Below are 7,859 nucleotides of genomic sequence, written 5' to 3'. Positions count from 1 at the left end.
GAGCTCCAAGTGCTGCCTGGTGTGGGAGGGGTTGCCGCGCAGTGCACTCCAGGCAGCGTGGAGGGCTAGCTGCTCCCAGCCCCGTCCTTTCCATCTGAGCCCTTCTCCCCTTCCCACCTTGCCCAGGGTGAGTCTGTCAGCTCCCCTACCCAAAGCCACTGAGAACTGCACAGCATTCCCGCTTTTGTAAATAGAGCCCAACACAGAATGAAGCCATTTGTGAGTGTGGCTGAATCAAGGAGATTAACTCGTTGCTCGTTTGAAGATCATTTAAATGATGCCCATTGGTGTGCGTCATGGGAAATAAAGCAACCTAATACCAGCTATTGACTGAGGTTGATTTGACCAAAAAACGTGCACAAGACTAAAATCTTCTTTATAAGTAGAGACAGCTACTAAAAACACCAGGGAATTGTAGCAGCCTCTTGTAATCTGTGCAACAAATAAACTGGGTGTCACACAGAAAGCACAACACGGACGGCGCTCAAAGACTGTGCATTTGTTGTGGGAAATAATCCCACAGTGCAAACGAATATTGGTTCAAGGACAAACCCTTTAGAAACGGCAGCAAAGTTGGGGTGCTCACAGAAGCAGCAAGGGACTATGCAAAAAGCACATTCCCCATCTCCCATGGGAAATATCAGCGTATTTCACATTTATCCACTTGCAGGTGAGTATAATGAACTGTAATGAGAATCAAGTATCAGAGGGGTAGCCGTGTTAGTCTGAATCTGCAAAAGTGACGAGGAGTCCTGTGGCACCTTATAGACTAACTGAAATCAGTTAGTCTATAAGGTGCCACAGGACTCCTCGTCACTTTTGTAATGAGAATATATCACCTCTATGACTGTGTAATTTAGGAGACAAGGTGTTATGTGATGTTGTTACAACTGCATGGAGCAAGAACTGGAGTTTGATAGAGAAGCCTTTTGTGCCTATAATTTCATAGCTGGGTTATTAGACTACTTGAGTTACAAACACCAGACTTATGAACTGACTCATCAACCACATACGTCATTTGGAACTGGAAGTAGGCAATCGGGTGGCAGCAGACAGACAGAGACGCAGACAGATAGAAAGCAGCATTTTTCTTCTGCCCAGTAAAGTTTTAAAGCTGCATTGAATCAAGTCGAGTTGTAAACATATGAAAGAATCACCATAAAGTTTTGTTCAGTTACAAACATTTCAGAGATGCAAACACCCTCCATTCTCAAAGTGTTGGTAACAGAGATTGTAACACAGCAGAACTCCTCACTCCCCTGAGCATTGTAAAGTGATGACAAAGTAAGTGTAAATTGCCTATACTAAACCACTATGCTGGGAAGCAAGTGAGGTGCTTAGACTGACAGAAAATCACGAAGGGTATGTCTACATTTGCTCTCTAGTTTGGACTGGGACCAAATGTAGACATACCCTAAGAAAGTCAGATGGACTGGCACAGCATAAAATGCCAACAGGTTTGAAAAATTAATTAGCCCCAAATCAAAATTAGCTGAAATTTTGGACAGCTACTCCCTTGTTGTACCTGATTCATGGCTCATTATAAAAGCAGGGGAGGCTGTCATTCCACACACTGGCACGTTATGCTGAAAGAAGAGACAGTTGAACCTCTTTCATCCTGGCAGCTTTGGGAAAGAGGCTACGCTGGATTATGGAATTTTCTGCTCCACTGATGTGCACCATAATGAGAAGTAAACAAAATCCATTACTAAAGCTTTGCACAAACCTTTGTAGAGTACTGTACATGTGTAGTGTGTCATAAGATAAATCCTTAATGCACTGTATTTAAATTGTTCTTGGAGGTGCAGGGTCTGGGAGGGAGGGAAGGTACAGGAGCATGCTGGAGTGGAGGGCTGGAGTCTGGGAAGAAGTGAGGGTACGTGAGGGGGATGAGGATGTAGGGTCTGGGCATGAAGGGGGATGGAACCCCATAGATTTTACAAGGAACTGTCAGGCCACAGGGCCAGTGGCCAGGGGCAAGACCAGCAACTGGGGGCAGGGAGTTTGCCAGCCAGGAGTGCGGAGCCCTGCTGGCCGGAGTGAAGCTGACAGCCCTGAGAGAAGCCCAACCAGCCAGGAGCATGGAGCCCCACTGGCTGGAATAGGGCTGACATCTTGGAGAGAAGCTCAGCCAGGGGCAGTGAGCCCTGCCAGCAGGGAGCGGGGCCAGCAGCTCTGAGAGGCACCCCACCCACGGGCTGCGAGCAGCAGAGCCCAGCAGGCAGGCTGAGGGCAGCACACTGGCTGGGCCATAGCCAGGAGGGGAGCCCTAGTACAGACCAAGGCACGACCATTCTTTGTCTGGCAAACTCCCTTGTTTGGGACCTCGCAGGTCCCCAGGGTGCCAGACCAGAGTGGTCCAACCCAAACAAGATATTCCTGGCACTCATTTTTTCTTGGGTGATAGACGGGTCATGGGAGCTAATGATGAAGAGCAACTGGAGACCCCTGAGAAGGTGCCTGTAAGGCTGCTGAGAATGGTATCCGAGCAAAACAAGCTCACATGTGAATTTTTCAGACTCACATTGCACAGGGTGGCTGCCCCATTGACAAGACGATTTCCATAAATGAAAAGACAAGATTGAGGCAAGTCCAGAGGCACTCTCAGGATGTGTCTAGACTACACGGTTTTTTTCAAAAAAGCTTCCCCTGCATCTAGACTGTAGTAAATCAAAAGAAGGCGGCAGCTTTTTCGATCACAGTAAGCCTCATTTTATGAGAAAGAACGCCTTTTTTCGAAAGTACTCTTTCGAAAAAAGGCACTATTGAATGCAAAATGTGCTTTTTCGAAAGACAGTATCTAGACTCTCTTTCAAAAAAGCGGCTTGCTTTTTCGAAAAATCTGCTTGTAGTCTAGACGCTCTCTTTCTAAAGGGGCTTGTAGTCTAGATGTAGCCTGAGTGTTCAGTAAGTGTGGCTCTATGGACAGATAGTGCCAAAGAGTCCTCCACACTCTGGGCTGTTCCCTGTGCAGACATGTCCTTGCTCTAGTAATAGACCATCCCGCTCTACTTTTTGTTATTAGCCACTGAATAAGAGTCCTGACGACAGCTGCAGCACAATCACAAAACTGGGTAATCTGCTTGGGTGCACTCAGAGTTCAAATGTCCCAGCCAACAAGGCAAGTCCAGGTTGCTTATCAAACTTGCCCTTGAAAGGGACAGGTAAGAGTACCTAAATGGACCCGAGGGAAGTTACTATGTTCTATGTGGCGCATGCTGATCCCTTGCCAGTGACAAACACAATACTAAACAGGGTCCCATGCGGGCCCAAGGACATGCCACTGTGATGACTGGATGGACCAATGCCTGAAAACAACTGCCTGCAGCTTTTCCTGTCTGGAAAGAACAGCTGAGTGTGTGTCAGCATTGCCTGGTGTGTGGCGCCAGCGTGTTCAGTCCAGCAAAACTCAGGTCCCGAGTACTCTAAGCACTACCCGAAGGCCACCTGTGAACTGTAGAAATGAAACCCTGGCGTGGAGTTGCATAGGAGTTGCATGCTCTTTTATCTCCTTTGAGAGCTAAGAAGCTGTAGTCCAACTACCTAGCCCCTAGGACCAGCGCTGACCCATCAAGCTCTTCTGTAGTCTGAGAATACCCTCCCCTAGAACACCAGCTGTGTTGGCACACTGGATTTACAGCTCATCTCTTCACAGGCACATGATAGGGAAGCAAACATGCACACACACTTTGCACTGGATTCTAAAGCACCCTGGTTCTCTACTGAGATAGGACAGGAGATACACAGATCTAGCCAAAGTAATATACACACCTGTATGTATATTCCTGTTTCCATTTCCTTACCACGCTGCAGAGTTCTTTCAGCTTGGGCAGAGCCCTTTTCCTTTGAACCAGGGACTCTTTCTGGCACAGACCTCTGCCGTCAGCACCCTTCTGCTGCCTTGTCCAAATTTCCTCTGCTTTGGGTCTTTTCCCACAATGGATAGTGACCCAAATGCTCTCTTTTATAACCTCCCAACCCCTGTGTCAAGTAATCTGCAATTCAACCTCATCAGGTGATCAAAGGCCCTCATCGTGTGACCAGTTGCTTAACTAGCAACCCACCTGGACAGATGGGTTCTCCTGGTTGGTAGCCAACCTTTTGTCTCAGGGTGTTTCTATTTGAATAGAAGACCATCAAAATGCAATGACTCTCGGTTATTAACTGTTGAAAATACTAAGCCTACAGGACAGCCACAGAGCGATTTATGATAATGCCAGTGAGCTTCCTGTTGCTACGTCTGCAAGTGCCCCTAATACCACAAAGCAGGAAGGTCAGCTGCAGTGATCAAACCAGAATGTAAAGACCTGGCTCCGCATAGTGTTGTGAAGCCGATGAGATGTTATCTAGAAAGAAGTCACCATCGGCCTCTCAGCTTTAGTAGCATGACATGACTTGAATGACACTGACACATTTGAAACTTTTAAAAATGTCCTTTACATTAAAGGAGAGGGAGTGTGTATAAGTTGAACCTCTCTAATCCAGAACTCTCTGGTCCGGCAACATCCGTGGTCCAGCATGGATTTTGGTTAGCTGGATGTCCACTTATCATGGGTGTGGCCAAGTTCCCTGCAGACACATGAAATTTATTTTACAGCCACCCATCTTGGCTCTCAGTGTTCCATGCTGCTATTTAGCCCTAATTTACCCCTAAATGTCTTCTAAGAGCCCAGTAAGCAGTGGAAGTGCTGGTAATGCTGCGAGACAATACTGACACCCCATGTGCCAGCAAATTCTCTGGTTCACCACCAGTCAGGTCCCGAGGGTGCTGGACTAGAGAGGTTCAAGCTGTAGTGTCTAGTGGTCAGTATTATTACTTTACGTGGTTTGTAAGCCCTCTGCTGAAGCTGCCTGCCTGTGTATTTTGTGCCAGCCAGAGCAGCAGTGTGCATAGGTATTTCGTCATCATGAGGATTTGGAGCTGGTGGTGCCCGTGTGATTTCTTTATAGTGCAATTCTTATGTAAGGGGCAAAAGGCACAAACCACACGGGGAAGAGCGTGCAGCATAGAGTACGCCAAGCAGTCAGACGAGGAGTGGATACAGCAGGAGAAGCAATTAACAGATGGCTCCCTGCTTTTATCTTATCTATCCAGGGCTGGCATTAGGGAGCAGCAAGCAGGGCAACAGCCTGCAGCCCTGTCCCGCATCTGTTACATCACATCTACAGAGTCACTCGGTGACATGTCATGGAAGTTACAGTCATTTCACCTCTGCAAGTGAAATCAGTCACACGAAAGCAGAGCTGTTTGGGGTGTGGCTCCCCAGGGGCGGAGGTCCATAACGGGGGAGCAAACCACCAGGTCAGGCAATTCAGGCTTCAGTCCCAGGGGTTTTGGCTACGGTCCTAGGCAGTAGAGCTGGGGCATGGGCTTCAGGCTTCTGCTGGGGCCGAGGGGCTCTGGGCTTGGGCTCCAGCCCCATGTGGTGAGGTGTGAGGGGGGGCTCACTCCTTAGAGCAGAGGTGGGGAACCTTTTTTGGGTGGGGGGCCGCTGACCCACAGAAAAGTCAATTGGGGGCTGCACAAAAGTGAGAAGCAAAAAAAAACCCCACCCCCTCACTGATGTGGCCCCCGACGGAGAAGGAGAAAGACTCTCCCCACGTTCCCCTCCCACACCACAGCCTAGCAGGGCCCGGGGAGGACGGGGGGAGAGGAAAGCCTCCAGGCAGTGGGCAGAGCTGCTTCCTTCCCCTGTCAGGCAGAGCCTGGGGATCAGATTGGACTCTGGCTTGCCTGAATCCAGCCCATGAAGCTCAGGGCCCCTCACTCCCATAGTGGGGAGCCAGTGCTGGCACTCCAGCCCCACAGGGGGAGCTGCGGGGGGAGAGGGGAGCTGGAACACCAGCACAGACTCCTCAATGCTGGGGGGGAGCCCAAGCTTCTGGCCCCAGCCCCGGCTCTTGGGCCTTAGGTTCCCCGCCCCTGCCTTAGTGTCTGCCCTTGACCTCAGTGAGTCTAATGCTGTTCCAGCTTATATCCTCCTGTTAATAACTTCACCTGCTGGACCCTTTCCCCTTTTGTCCCCTCAGCATCTAAGTTACAAACTCTGTACACATGCCTTCTGTGACTTTGTTATGGTACCACCACGACTATGCCTACAGTACAAGCTAGTTTGGTACAACTTATGTCACCTGGGGGGGGGGGGTGAATAATACAGACCCCTGAGTGATGTTAGGGGCCCCCCTCCCTACTCTGTTCTTGGTTTGCTGACAGAAGCATAGGTCCAGAGTCCAGTGGCAGGCAATACAGTGAGTTTATTGAGCTAAGCAAGCACAAATTCCAATTCTTCACATCATTTTTGCTCCCTTTACTTCCTGTTTGACCTCAGCTTGTATAGGGCACATATATACAGCAACATTACTTTGAAATAACATAGTCTGTGTCTACACAACAAGCAGTTATTTCAACATAATGTCAAGCTGGAGGACTTCTTACTCCAACTCCTGTAACCCTCATTTTACGAGGAATAAGGGAAGTTGGGGGAAGAGTGCTCTATCTCGAAATAACTGCTGTGTAAACAGTGCCATAAGTCAAAATAAGATATTTCGACTTAAGCTACACAACTAGTGAAGCTCAAATTGTGTCCCTAATTTCGAGTTTAGCCCTGCTATGTAGGCATGCCCATAGTGACAAATTGCAAATTAATTCTTTAACCAATCCTAACATATTATAAAATAATTCTTTGACCAATCATCCCCCATCATCTTAATTGATTTAGCAATCAAACTAATTATGCAACTGTCCGAAACAATCAAGGAACCAGGCAGTGACCATAGATCAACAATAGCGAAGTGCAGTGGAGCTCATATGGACACAACAATAACAAAATGAGGGTTTCACAACCACAACAATGGATAAAAGATTGCTTGCCAGACAGAAAGCCATCAAACTTTAGTTCTCTTTTAACATTCTAGGATCTCTTCTTCAGCTCAAGGTGTTAGATTGGATCACTTTCCTAACAGCCTATCTTTAGCTTGTTTGAATGTAACTTGTCTAGAATGTGCAGATGTGGCTGTTTGCTTCATAGCTTATGTCTGCCCCTGTGGCTTCTGTTTTGGCTTAGCCAAAGAGCAAGGCCTCAGACTGTCACCATGAGAGAAAGCCCATAGACAGGTGGACTGTGCTTTTGATTTTTTGTTTTATACTCATGTAATTAGCTAGGGGATAAGAATACACTTAAATTCTTGAAATTATAGGCCTTTACAGGAAGTCCTGAGTATCTATATTCTAAGTCACATAAGTATCTATATTCTAAGTCACATAAGTATCTATATTCTAAGTTACATAAGTCACACGGATCCAAGCACTGGCATGGGCAGCACTATGTCAATGAGGGTATGTCTACACTGCCACCCTAGTTCTAACTAGGGTGGCTAATGTAGGCATTTGAACTTGCAAATGAAGCCCGGGATTTAAATATCCCCGGCTTTATTTGCATGTTTCCAGGCGCCGTGATTTTTAAATGCCCCATAGTTCAAACTACCTGCCCGCAGCTACACGCAGTACGGACTAGGTAGTTCAAATTAAAGCTCCTAATTCGAACTACTGTTACTCCTCATTGCAGGAGGTGGCAGTGTAGACATATCCTGAGAGTGTCTCCCGCTGACAGAGCCACCTCATTTCATGAAGGAAGAAGTTATTAAATACACACGAGAGCTCTTAGAGCATCTTGCCCAGAAGCACTTCTGAGGCACAGCTGCATTGGTGCTGTAGCGTAGACATGGCCAAAGTAGCCTTTCTACGCAGTTGTTTTTCCTCTATTGTCATTTTGACTGGCTTCTTTATTTTTATAAAATTCTCCTTTCTAAAGTGCCACACATCTGATTATCAGTGCAGACCATCCTAAAAGTATGTTTCA

The sequence above is a fragment of the Pelodiscus sinensis genome, chromosome 5 (assembly GCF_052426305.1).
Source record: "Pelodiscus sinensis isolate ZL-2025 chromosome 5, ASM5242630v1, whole genome shotgun sequence".
Classification (NCBI taxonomy): Eukaryota; Metazoa; Chordata; order Testudines; family Trionychidae; genus Pelodiscus; species Pelodiscus sinensis.
The sequence above is the reverse complement of the archived record's forward strand: the minus strand, read 5'-3'. Positions refer to the sequence as shown.